General features: G+C 38.7%; 1 long non-coding RNA gene across 1 annotated transcript in view; it reads right to left on the reverse strand.

The window, feature by feature from the left end:
- Positions 1-14,536, reverse strand: part of LOC147487784 (uncharacterized) — a 60,126-nt gene that overhangs the window by 513 nt on the left and 45,077 nt on the right. The gene's annotated exons all lie outside the window — the stretch shown is intronic.

Here is a 14,536-nt window from a genome sequence, read left to right on the forward strand (position 1 = left end):
TTCCTTCTTGGGAGATTCTGAGTCAAGAACTGTGTTTTGCATATCTCCAATGCCCTTTGCAGCATTTTTAGCAACCTCAATAGCCTAAAAGCCAACAAAACATAATAAAATATTTCAAAATATTACTGTTTCAATCAACCAAATTATTATTATTAACTAATTAACAGTGTAGTTAAGAAATAGTTACATTGCGGGAAAGCTTTTCGGCAGCAAGAGTAGCAACTTTTTGAAGATCTGAAAGAACGGAAAAACGAGCAAGTCCCCAACCTCCCCATCCTCCTCCGACAACGACTTTCCCTTCGGGTTTGGGATCTTCTTTCTTTTTATCTCCAGATTGGGATTGCTTGTTTTCTTCCATTAAGTAAAGGCCACTACTAGTAAATGAGATCAACAACAACAAGATTGATTTGTGATCTGCTGGTGAAGAAAAACCGAGAAGTACCATTTTTTGTAGTTTTCGTTGGTGCTTAGTATAATGTATCACTCTTGGAAAGATTGAGCCATGTTTTGATGCTTGAGATTGAGCCTATTAGTACTCTTAAAGATATTCATTTTGAACTCTATTAAATCCTGACGAAAAATAAGATTCAACACATAATTTTTCACCTTGGACCTAAAAAAGATGAATGATCCAAATTACAAAAACAGAGGACTTAGAAGGCTAAACTAAGGTAGATAGGTAAAAAGAAATAGAATTTGATACATAAGGAAAAAAAATAGACATAAAGTATGTACTATCTATTCTATGTAAGTTGTATTATCTGACAGGTAGCATGCCATATTTCTAGCTACTGCAGGCCATTTCCAGCCACTACAGGCTATTCCTTTTTGACTTCTATATTTCCAGCCACTGCAGGCCATACTCTATTTCGTTTACCAAGCAAAAGTGAAGAACAGAGTGGAGAGAGGCTGGAAAAGAAGAAGAAAAAAGAGTAGGAGAGGAGAAGTGATCTGAAGTGAAGAACAAAAGAAGAGAGTGGAGAGAGGTTGGTGAAGAAAAGAAAAAAAAAAGTAGGAGAGGATTAGAGGAGAAGAAGTGAAGAACAGAAGAAGAGAGTGGATAGAGGCTGGAGAAGAAAAAGAAAAAAAAAGTAGGAGTGTAGGAACGTACCTTGAGAAAAAGAAAATTCTAAGCTAGAGGCTATTACTACCATGTACCACAAGAAGGGATCATCTTCCAGCTTTATCGACTAAACTTGCACCAATTGCAATTACTACGACCTATAAATCAGTACGTATTAGACGTACATCAACTTTGAAGATAAAAAATGGTATGGGTATTACAATAAAGGGATCTACTTATAACAAAGTCTAAGAGGTATATATTTACCTGCAGTAGCAAAATTTCCGCTCGTATAGAAACATACTCCATTTATTCCTCCAAATTGTTGGCAAACCATCAAACTGATCATAAAAGAGTACTTTCAATTTAAAAACTAAATCGTAATAAGAAATGATAAAGGAGTATAAAAGTCTATATATTGAACAAATACTAATAAAACTAGACGACATGTTTACCTTTGAAATGGATCACCAACCCTAGACTTCCAAGAGACCCCTTTCTTCCTCCTCCTTTATTCGGGCTAGGAACCGGCAATGCAAAAACTTAATTTTATAAGTTTGCATTGGCAGAGTTAAAAAGGGGTTAGAAGACTCACAAACCTGTAAAACAAAAAAACATACATATAATACAATCAACAATAATGAAAATTATGTACATATATCCAAAAAAGGTTCAACAAGTTGCAACTATTATCCAATATGTCCAAAAAGATTACATAATTACAACTAGAACATTAACCATAGTTAATTATTCTGTCAGCCCATATGTCTAAAAGGATTGTTAAATTGTAACTAGAACATTAACCATACTTAATGTTTCTGTCAGCCCATATGTCCAAAAAGATTTGCTAAACAATATGTCCAAAAAGATTAGCACTAATCAACCATTCTTAATCATATTTCAACCACCCTCCAGCAACATAACCATGAAGGGTTTTATTTCCATCCTGGGGACCATCATAGAGTAATGCATCACCCATAAACACTTCCTCAATATTGACCTTTTTTTCACCTCTAAGCACTCTTCTGCCATGACAAACATCTTTGTGCATATGATCGGTCACCACAAACCCCTTGGCTACTTCATTACCTTCTCTATCCAATAAGGTAACTCTAGGCTGGCCAGACAATCCTACACGAGCACTTGTCGCATCAAAATGAGAAGCTAAATTTTGAGGAGACATTGGAGATGGATGATACGGTGAGTTTGAACCATGAGGTGTATTCATCGCAGACTGTGGGGGGACAATTCCCGGTGCAATATGAGCCTGTGATAATAGAAAACACATGTAAGGGAAAAATACAAGTTATATGTATGCCTAATTGTAGAAGTTACAAACTCACCAACAATAAGTTAGTCAAACTGGCAATGGAAACTTTAACCTCAGCCAACTCTTTCTCGACGTTGGGACTAGCACTAGCAGATGATGCCAATGTTTTTTCAAGTAAGTACTCACCAACCGTAGCATGTTCAACTTGTGCAGGTAAGATTTGAGAGCCAACAACACGAGTACGCCCTTTTTTGTCCTTCCCAAAGACTTCAACTAGTACATCACCTTTAAGGTCTATGACCTCGTTAGTATCTTCCTCTTCCCTAATGCTTGCTTTAATAGCTTTCCTTTCTTTAACAGACTTCACTTGTTCCTGAAACAACAAGCACAACCAAATAAGGACACCCATGTATATATACTTACACAACAACAAGCTCAACACATTTAAATGTAGAAAGGATAAACACTTACATATGCTACACGAGCACTCTCCAAAATAGATCCATCACGACGTTCGTGACCGATTAGTTAATCGTCCTCTCGACGTACTTTGACATTAGGGTTCTTTTGTTACTACACAAAAATATATAAAATGATACTACATACCACTTCTAATAATAAAGACATTGAGATAGGACGGTAACTTCTTGCAACTTATTTGGGCATATTTTTGTTGCCCAAGAGTATGACCAGTGGCGTTCATTTTCCTATTTGATGCATTCTTTGCATTCCTTTTTAAGACTTCAGGTCTGAATTCACGAGTCACAAACTCAGCCCAAATTGTTGGATTCATACCATCTGGACAAGTGGCAATAGCATCTTCCTTGCTTAAGGCTTTATTTATGATCTCTTTTCGATAGTTGCTTTTTCCAGTCCTGAATTTAGAGGAAAACTCCCTCTGAAGTTGTTTGTAAGCCAAAGCCATGGGCACATCATATTCAAACTCACCCTATCAAGAATTTTAATAGTTAGAAATTCATTTTTGGTCAAGTTAAAATGATAACATTATTACCAAGAATTGAATGTTAAAGCCAAAGCTTCCCACTTTGCATCCTTAAAAGATTGTTTCACAAGCCTCCATTGTAATTCAATGGGATGGTTACTGATAAGAGCTCAAAACTGTAGTTTTAACCCTTTAACAGTCATACTTTTAGACCAATTATGTGAGTAATAATTAAGAATTAACACTGATTACGTGTTTTTATGCATTTCAGGCTTCAAAGTCCATTATGTACAGAAATGTGCCACTTTAGCGAGATAAAGGAGCAAAGGTCGGTTACTAAGGAGTTCCGTGATTAAAGGCCAAGTTTCGAGAAGACAAAGCCTTTCTAAAGCCCGGTCAAAAGTTGAAAAGTCGACGCGGGCAGAAACAGCACACAAAGTCAGCAGAACTTCCGAAGGACATATCTTTGGACTCAGACCTCGGAATGGGGCCTACCTTATGTCAAAACGACCAGCTCGGAAAGAGCTTTCCAATGGTCTAAGCCTTGGCCCAATCAGAGGAGCAAAAGTGAATAAAAAGTCTGTTGAATCCAACTGCAGCTGAAGAGGCCTTTTTGGACTGAAAGAATTGGGTTTTGGGCCTGATTCTCTGGCCCAAAACATAGCTCCAAGCCCATGCACGATTTTTGGATCTGAAAGTATAAAAACAAAAGCTTAATTCTTTGTTAATGGTAGATAGTTAGACCTAGAAATAGATTATATTAGTAGCCTCCATTAATGAATTCTAGATCTAGTTTTTCATGTAGATTAATTAAGTTTAGTTCCATTTCAATTATTGTATTAGATTAAACCTTTGAATCTTGTTCTTCATTTTGATTAGGTCAATAAAGTAGTATTTCTATCAACTTCAATTTTTGTCATTTCCATTTTTAGATCCAATTTCAATTCCTGTCCTTATTGCATTTTAGTCATTAAATTAGATTTCATTATTGTTTAATTAAGTAAATTTCAATTCTTTATATCATGTTTAGTTTAAATTTAATCGAAATGATTGCGTAATGATTCTCGGCTAAACCTCCACTAGAGGGGGTTGAGAAGCCTTGATGAAAGCTTGATTCCGATTAACGTAGATTCGTCGTAATTTCCTTTCCACTCTAGAAACGTTTAGTTCACCATGAGAATGGGTTTAATCGTTCACATGCTAGTTATTAATTGGTAGAAATGCCATGTATAATTATGGATTAGGAAGAACCAATTGTTGCGCAAGCGCGATCAATTCGGATTACAACGATTTGTAGTTAATGGGATTAAGTCGAGTTAAGGTGGAATCAATTGCCCTCTAACTCCTTATCATCGAATCAACGTAGCATTCCCTTAGTTATTCCCATCGTCGACTAGTTGCATTTCGTGGGTAGTTGCATCGTAGTCTAGTTGCCTTTTTCGTAAATCTCTCATTAGACTTTAAGTTAGATTACTTACACGTGAGAACACAGCATGCGGAAGGACTAGGAGTGGAACGAATCACTCTACTCCACTATATCTCATAGACTTGAGAGTAGAATCTTTGATAAATATAGATTGATATGAAAAGTTTAGTTTTACTTGCGTTTAGAGTTCATCGCTTTATTCCGTAGGTAAAGCTATTCATTTTTACCTTTATCAAATGGCGCCGCTGCCATCTTAGTTTCACTTGCGTATTGTTTTCTTAGTGTTAGTACTGTTCTTAAAGTCCCATTTCACCCACCCACCCATGTTTGATTCATACTGTGGTTGTCCATTTCAGAGTTGAAAAATTCCGGGCCAGAAATTACACTGAGCGCGCGCGCGCCTTCCTTGAGCGCGACCCGCCCTAACTCACTGGCCCTCGAGCGCGACCCGCCCCCATGTGGAGCGCGACCCGCCCTTAAACTCTGGAATTCTAAGATACACTGAGCGCGACCGCGCCCTATTAGAGCGCGACTCGCGCCCTTAGCAAATTTTGTCGGATTTCGACAGTTTTGATTCGAACTTTGATCTTTCATATTTTTCAGTGTTCTAACCTCCTGTATACACTGAGCAAGCGTAAACAAGACGCTATTCATAAGCGAAGCAAGGACGCAATAGGTATTCCTTTCTTCCACACCTCGCTCTCCTATTAGAGGTTTATACTAGTATATCAGAATTGTTTGGAGTGTTGATGTGTTTAGCTAAGTTTGGTTTTAGCCTTGTATGAGATTAAGGTCTGTCCGAACAAAAACACCGAACATAATTACAAAACAACGTCAACAAACAAGTCTATCTAGTATACCACCCACGACACCTCTAGCTACTATTTCACACACATCACCTGACATAATGCCCGACGAAGAAGAGAGGCCTCTCTCTGACTTCTACAAAGCCTTGAGCGATAGCCCCAAATCTTGCATCGTTCTAGCAGACCCAGCGGGGGATTTCTGAATCCCTCCAAATATTTTTAATTTGTTACCCATTTTTCATGGATTAGACCATGAAAAACCTTATCAGCACAGGCGTAGGATTGAACAGTCCTAACAACATTCCACCATCCTACGGTTGGTACGGAACAAATTAAATTAAGGGTATTCCCTTTCACCTTAGCCGATAAGGCGGCGTCTTGGTTAACTGCCCAAGCGCCCAATTCTGTGGACTCGTGGGCTAAACTTGTTCAGCTGTTTATGGAACATTTTTACCCACCCCTAAAGACGGATGAGATGCTTTCCAAGATCCATTTCTTTTCGACAAAATCCTCATGAATCATTTTCAGAGGCTTGGAATCGTTCACCCGATCTCCTTATAGAGTGTCCACATCATAACTTAGCGAAAGACACGTTAGTTAGTGCTTTTTCAAAGGACTTCTACACCACCATAAAGAAGTCCTTGACATAATGAATGGGGGTAGTTTCTTAAGCAAAGGAGCTTCGGAGGCTTATAAATTTTTAGAGGACCAAACTAAGCGAAATAACAACTGGGGGTAGTGACGATATCCACCGCCTCCGCTAGTTCTTCTAATACAGTTAAGGCCGCCGGTATGTTTGAAATTAAACACGATCCTGAGCTAAAAACTCTAATCGAATCACTCACTAAAAAGGTAGAGGCCATTTCGGTTCAACAAAATCCTATTCCCGTCATGAATGTAAATTCAAATCCATGTAGTTTCTGTTGGAGCCCCGAGCATCCCGACTCCCACTGTCCTATAGCCTATGAACAGGCTTGTTCCATTAATAGTGAACCTAACGCCCCTTGGAGACAAAATCCTAACTTCGGTTGGAGAAATAACCCAAACGTCACACCTCAAGGGTACAATAATCAATATGTTAGGCCTACGCACAGCTTTAACCAAGCCCCACTACGACAAGGACAGGGTCAGGGGAATTTTAATAATTATAACAACCAAGTGCAACCTCGACAAGGTCAAGCACAAAGTCAAGGTAGTTATAATAATTATAATGCTAATAGAGGTATCGTTCCGGTAAATAATAACTATCAAAATCCACCCATAAATAATTCACGTGAACTAGTTCCAGTCACACCACCCGTGACTACTACACCCACACAACCGGATCGTCTTGACACCTTCATACAAGTGAGCCAAAAACTTTTCCAAACCATGGCTCAATCTAACCAACAGCTTCTACAATCAGTTAATATTTTAACCAAACAGTTGGCTCAAGATAAAGCCCAACCCAAAGGTGTGTTGCTAGGTCACGAAATACCTAATCCTAAAACAACAAATACAGCCTTTGAGGTAACCAATAATACTAGTAACGAGTATGAAAATGTAGGTGAGCTAAAGGCCATCACCACTCTCCGTTCTGGTAGAGTGGCTGATAACAAAGTAACTATGCCTATAGTTACCCCACCAGTAGCCCCTACACCTGCTATATTACTAGATACCGAAATAGAAACTGAAGAGCCTACCACTGTAGAGGTACCAGTTACAACACCACCTAAGAAACAGGAAGCTGATAAACGCAAAATTGAATAATCTACCTACGAAATGAACGATGAAACTCAAAACGTAAGTAAACTAAACTATTTTTATGATCCTATATATTTATCAAAGCTTCTACTCTCGATGCGAATTGCACTAAGTGGAGTAGGAAGTTCGTTCCACTCCTAGTTCCCTAGCATGGATTGTTTTCTAAGTCTAAGAAATCAGTCTTAAGTCTAATGAGAGCTTTACGAAGGGGAATTATACTACGATGCAATATGAAATTGATTATTTGAATTTAAACTACGAATGCTATGGAAATATGATTGTTTCCGAATCTAGATAAAGGATTAGAGGGGAATTGAATCCACCTCGAATCCAACTTAATATCCTAGTATAGATTCTCGTATCTCGATTCTCACGTTCTTACGACAAGAAATTCGAGTTCTAATCCCTAGTGTTCATGGCATTTCTACCGAGTACTAACTAGCATGTGAGGTCGTCCACCCATTCTCATGGCGAAACACGACCTTCTAGAGTGGAATAGAATCTACAAATAATTCTATACTAACAACTAAGTTTTCATCAAGGCTTCATCAACCCCTCTAACGGAGGTTTTAGCCTTGATTCATCAAACTAACATTTCCCATTGAATCTAAACTAAACATGATATAAAGAATTGAAATTTACTAATCTAATTTAAACAATAATTAAAATCTAATTACTAACTAAGAATTGAATGACAAGCAATAAATGAAATCAGATCTAACACAAATGTAAATGACAAGAATCTAAATTTAACAACTAGCTATTTTATTAATCAAACTAATTAAGAGTAATGATTCTAATAGTTTAATCTAAACAAGAATTGGATTTGAAATTAAACTTAATTAAAACAATCAAATCTAGATCTAGAAGCTATTCTAATGGCTACTTTCTATTCTAAGCTATGTACCCTAATTCTCTACTAAATAATCTACCCTTAACAATGAGCTAAGCTTTTGTTTTTATACATCCAGATCCAAAAATCGTGCATGGGCTTGGAGCCATGTTTTGGGCCAGAGAATCAGGCCCAAAACCCAATTCTTTCAGTCCAAAAAGGCCTCTTCAGCTAGATGCGGCTTCAACAGACTTTTCGTCCAATTTTGCTCCTCTGATTGGGTCAAGGCTTGGACCATTGCAAAGTTCTTTCCGATCCGGTCATTTTGACATAAGGTAGGCCCAATTCCGAGGTCTGAGTCCAAAGATATGGCATTCGGAAGTTCTGTTGACTTTTGCTCCTTTATCTCGCTAAAGTGGCACATTTCATTTATAATGGACTTTGAAGCCCGAAATGCATAAAAATACGTAATCGGTATTAACTCTTACTTATTATTCACATAATTGGTCTAACAAGATGATTATTAAGGGGTTAAAACTACAGTTTTGGGCTCTTATCAAACCACCCCCCAACAAAGATTTTGCTTGTCCTCAAGCAAAGATGAGAAATTAGAATAAGTGACCAAAAAAATGGAGTTCTAACTACTCTCGTTTATTGAGTGCGATTGCATTGACCATATGCAACAAGGCCTTAAACCACTAGGAATTCCCTAGTGGACGAAGTTATAGCCTCGTGAGAGTTTTCCAATGAAGGTACTCACAAACTTCATCTATACTACAACGACTAAGAAAATAAAACTATTGTTTCCTTATTCATGCTTTCCTTATTCATGCTTAACTATCTATACATCTCTCTAGCAATTGAATAAGAATAACCAAGTCGAAAACCTAAGTTAATATATGCATAATAATCTATCATCTACAATAAACATATACACAATGAGTAGTACTATAAAATGTTTAGCGGTTTGTTTCTCGAGAACTTCGGAATAAGCGTCCTTAAGTAGGTTCTCACAATAATAGTCAAGAACAACAAATGATTTTTCCACTCAAGTTTAAGCTACTCCGATTAATGCATTGGGCACACTTTACGTTACAATCTCAATGACAACAGGAAGCCGGAGTCGATCAAACACATCTGCCACTTACTATCACACTAACCTATTCCTAATTGAGCTAGAGGTCTTTATTAGGTGTTACGGGGATTAGGAGATGGTTTAAGAAGGAAAGAAATGGATATTCAAAAAGGACAAGTCTGAGATAATAGAGTCTTCATATTACGTAACTAGAGAACCTTGTTATTTACTTTTGCTTCTACACTTTGTTTCCATCCTTAGCCATATTTTTCTTTTTCTTTTCTTTGGCTTTTGACTCCCTATTATTCTATTTTTGGAGTTTTTATTTTATTTCTATTTTTATTTTTCTTTTCCTTGGATGGAAACTTCTTTTCTTTATTTTCTGAAGCAACTAACTAATTTTTGTTTACACAGGTTTTTCTCTTCTTCTTTCTTCATCATTCTATTCTCAGACTTATTCTAAATTGGGTAGGTTGATTTTTTTTTTTTTGTTTTGTTTTTGTAACAGGGTAAAGAATTTGTGGTTTATGAAAGGGCTAATGAAAGGCTCAGTGGGATGACTAGCGAAAAATATACTTAGGTCAGAATTTCTAGCTATATCGATCCAAAAAGGGCCTAAATTCTCGCTTAGGATATGGTTTAGTGATCAAGCAAGTGGACGTGTGATATCTCTATCCGGATTTTACTTCTCCCTTGTGTCATTTCTCAAATGTTTCGCTCATATAAGGCTTTAGGCTATATTCTCACAGGATTTGTAGAATAAGTACTCTAGCCTAGATTTCAGAAACTTACTGCTAACAATCATAGATACTCATGTAATATATTTATAGTTAGATGTAAAGATTATTACCTATATATTAACCTACGTTTCTAACAATTATTACGATGCAAATGTACTACGTGAGACTTCTAGATTGTTAAGAGCATGGAGAAAGAAACAATACCAATATTCCTAAGTGTATAGCATAACTTATTTATTTATATTTTTTGAATTTTTGAAATTTTAACTAGAAAACAAATGCATATTATACATATTTATATCCTAGCAGATGTCTTAATTACACGTGTTTCTATGCCCCAAAACAAGAAGCATGCTTTGTCCTCAAAGCATTTAAATAAAGAGGGTAGGAAAAATACCATTGAAACGCTGCGTGAAATTCGAAACATCCGCAAAACAAGGTTAGAACGCATTAATATAGGAAATAAAAATTGACGCAACTCTATAAGAGTTCCACCCATTATGGGGTTAACAGAATTAAATTGCTTGGGACATAAGCAGACACTAACAGAAACTAAAACTTACCTCCACTCCGCTGTTATTATTTGTCATCTTTGTCATCCTCTACTTCTATAAAGAAGTGAGGCTCCTTCAAGGCCCTGCCATGCTATGATAATTTGCCGGGCTTCACGCCATTTATCATCTATGGTTGCTAACCTATTAAGTGCCACTTGGTCTGATGGGGTGTAGGGTGCAACCTGGTGAGGTTGTATCCTCCAACCTTGCCAAGTCATTGCACGGAAAGAACGAATGATACTATTGGTGGGTCGGACGATTAATCGACCGTAATCCAATCCGTGAAACGTACAAAAACAGGAAAGAAACATAGCATAATACGTGAAATTATAACGCATAAGAAGGTACTTATGCCTCATGGTATGGGCTCGTGCTAAACTAGACATCAAAGTTCGAAGGTCATAGAACCGGCCCCCGTGGCTAAAGCAAGGAAAACGGCGCAAGTGGCGCCATTCACGTAAGAAAAACACCATTCCCTAAAATGTTTAGCATAATCCAAAACATAACAGTTCCTATGTTCATGGACAGGGGCTACCAAGAACGCGTTATAGTCCCCTTGGTCCTCAATCTGGAAAAATGCCTGCCCCATAAGCCTCGTGCAAAACTCATAAGTGTAGACATGCATATTATCGAATCCAATAGCACCATGGGTCTTGTATCTCAGCCGGCATAGCAAGTCCAAGAACAAATGCTAGCAAGAACCCGGTAATTTCCATTGGTTCATCGTCAATGTTGATGGAGAACACTTGTTCTCCATCCGGTCTCAAAGAAAATGCAGTTATTATAAAAATAAGATGCAAGTCTTTGGAGAATAAAGTTCAGCCGGTCTTACCATAAGAGGTTCCCAGCCAACGATGTGATCACCTCATGAAAACCAAGCACCGTAAGTAGTGCTTTGGAACAAATCTTCGAAAGACTGTTCGGTATTATTATATGAGATGTCATCTCAAAACTATGCTCGGAACAACCGCAAAACAACCGGGCACAACTCGCGAAAACTGGAATTTTTCTGGTCCACGGAAGTCGGCGCTCGGTAGCGCTCTTTTGTATTTTGAATTCCAATGTTTGAGCGACTCACGCTTTGACTTGACTTGGGCGGGCGCCTCGAGCAAAATTTTCTATCGAGAAGTGTAGGTAGGCGAGCGCCTTGACGAAGGCGCATTTCTTGAAAATGGAGACGAAACGTAGGAATCGCGGGTGTGAAGGGTGCGTGATGGAAGTTAGATGTAGTGTGAGTTGTGAGTGTAGAATGTATGAAGTTTATATAGGTTTTAAGTTGCTAAAACGGATTGGGAAGTTGCCAAAAAGTATTTACGGCAGTTTCCGGAAATCCTAAAATTTCCAAACCCGAAAACGGAAACAACTCATTTTCTTGATTCTAATTCAAACCCAGTATCTTTTAGGTTGATTTTATGATTGAATGTACCTATTTAATCTTGATTTCATCCTACAATGATTCTCAATCATAGATATACCTAAACGGCCATAATTTCACCTTACTCCGCAATAAATTCTAACACTAGGGTTATATAAAAATAAAGCTTGAATTGATAAAACCACCCCCAAATGAGTTGGGAAGGTGGGATCAATATGAAACAACCACACATACTGAAAATAACCCCTTATATTAAAATTTTCATTCGGAGTACCTTTCGCTACAAAATTCAAATTACGAAAATAAAAAGTTACATTACAATAAAACAACAAAAAAATAAATAAAACAACAACCACTATCAATCCTCACACTCTCTAAACACCTCGCCATCGGTGGCGGAGGGCACACTCTCTAGTGGTGGCTCTGGGCTCCCCGGGTCCAGTCCAGCAGATCGCCCCTTCGTCGACGACGCCATGCCTCGAGTGAGTCCTCGGCGAGTCTGTAGATGAGGTGGAAAGCGCAAGCATATCCACTCTAAACTGGCGCTGGGCTTCCATCTCAGCCCTCGCCTGTTCCCATCTCTCATCCTCTCTCTGGGTGCGGAGCTCGAAGTTGTGATGAATAGTCGCCTGTCGAGTCCGGAGGTCTGCACAGATAGTGTTTAGTGAACGATGCCCCTATGAAGCACAGCCATGCGTTCTGCATCTGACCAACACCTCTCGAAGGCATCCGTATCAAAGCAAGTCACGTCCTCCTCATCCTCCTCCGAATCATCCTCATCCTCCTCCTCTACCTCATCCTGTTCCCTATCCTCGGGCAATTTCCAGACTTGTTGGACACACTCCTATAGATACGCCGAAGTTACGGTGCGGGGTAATGTAAATCCTATCGATGCCGGAGTCGCTTTCATCTTCAAATGATCTTGGTAATTAACACGGAAGAGGTGCCAAAGACTTTCCGACCCCCTAATCATGCTCGGCAAAAACTCCAAGATACAAATCATACTTCTGCTCCCCGAGTACCCATAAGATGTGGAGGCAGGTCGGACCGATGTCATCGACCTTGTCCTTCCCTAGGACATTCCGACCCGATCCATCGAAATGCCCGGTGGTTGGTCCCGAGGGATGCTGGCGAACACAATGGGAGTTTGTATTGTAGCTCCCATTGATGACAGATCCACGCCCATCAAAGGCTCTACCCGTCAACCGGGGCTCCTCGTAAAGTGGCATCTAGATGGATTCTAGGCGAAATGCCTAGAATCTCGACCAACAATCGATGGTCAACTCCTTCCTCTTCTTCCTTACCAACACAAAAATCCTACTCCCTCCAACTCCCTGGTGTTGTAGAACCGTCGGACCAAGTCTTCGTGGTAGAAGGCTTCGGTCGAGTACCATAAACTACTCCAGCTCTACTAGCCATTTCAGTCACCGTAAACGGCGCGAAGTGGTCGGCGATGAAAACTTGCTCGGTAAAATTCCGGCGTTGTTGAGCCATTTGAAGTTTGAATACGGTTTGGGGTTTGTAGAAGGTGTAGGAGTAATGAGGAAAGACCTTACCGATAAAAACGATGGTGGTGGTGATGTAGTGGCGGTAAAGACCAAATTTTGATTTTTCGGGTGGTTTTGTTGGGTTAAATTGGTGGAGGTGGTGTGGTTTGGTTTTAGAGGAGATTTGAATTGGATGTTTGATGGTTGGCGTGAGTTATTTTGGTTTTCTTTTTAATTTTTATTTTGTTAGGGTTTTGAAGCTTTGTTAATGGCGGTGTGGAGAAGAAATGATGAACTGGTGAGGTGAAGGTTAGCGCGCGCTACCGTCGATGGCTTGGAGTTGGCCCAAGCCCAAAATCGAAATTTTTGATTTTTTTTTATTTTTTCGCGAACTTCAAATCAAAATTGCCGCTTCGTTACCGGTCCGATTTTTGCGAATGAGATATGGAAATGATCAGGAGAGAATTTCCTATCCAATGATCCATAAAACACTCTCTACCAACTTCAGATGACATACGAGTTAGTGGATAACGCCTCGAAGTGCGTGCATGACGTAAGTTATGCGAACGAATGAACTCTAATTCCTGGATTATGTCAACCCGAATCGTAATACAATTAAACGGCCTAAGCAACTCTAATGGGACATAAAACATTTTAGTACAGAAACACGAACACCCCACCCCCAAACAAATTTTTACAACGAAGCTTAGAAATTTTGTTTTTAGCAGTGGGTCTTTTAAAGTCAGATTCCCGAGACTTCCTAGATTGCTATGTTTATTTTTATTTTTTATTTATTTTTTTTTAATTTTATTTTTAGAAGGAAAAACAATAAGCAATAAGGACATAATTCATACCATAGAGAAACATGACTCAAAAATCCGAGAAAAACATGCAAGAGTGGAAAACGTGAACTATGTGAACCGTGGACTTAGGATCCGGTACTTACAGCCACAGACTCCATAGGGAGGGCCCGGTTACCTTAATGGTGCACTCACCAATATATTAAAGTGAAAGGAAGTGCACCAAACACAGAAATTGAGTCGTTTATAGTCAGATACTCGAGACTTTATCTAAAACATATGTATGAACATGCAGTTGATCATATATCAACAACCGAAATAGTTGTGGATCATTCCATAAATAAATATCACAGAAAACATATCCAAACACAATCAAGCACCAAGATTTCCTACGACGCAGCCTAGTGGAATCCAAACGAAGT

This window comes from Coptis chinensis, chromosome 7, assembly GCF_015680905.1.
Source record: "Coptis chinensis isolate HL-2020 chromosome 7, ASM1568090v1, whole genome shotgun sequence".
NCBI classification, from domain to species: domain Eukaryota; kingdom Viridiplantae; phylum Streptophyta; class Magnoliopsida; order Ranunculales; family Ranunculaceae; genus Coptis; species Coptis chinensis.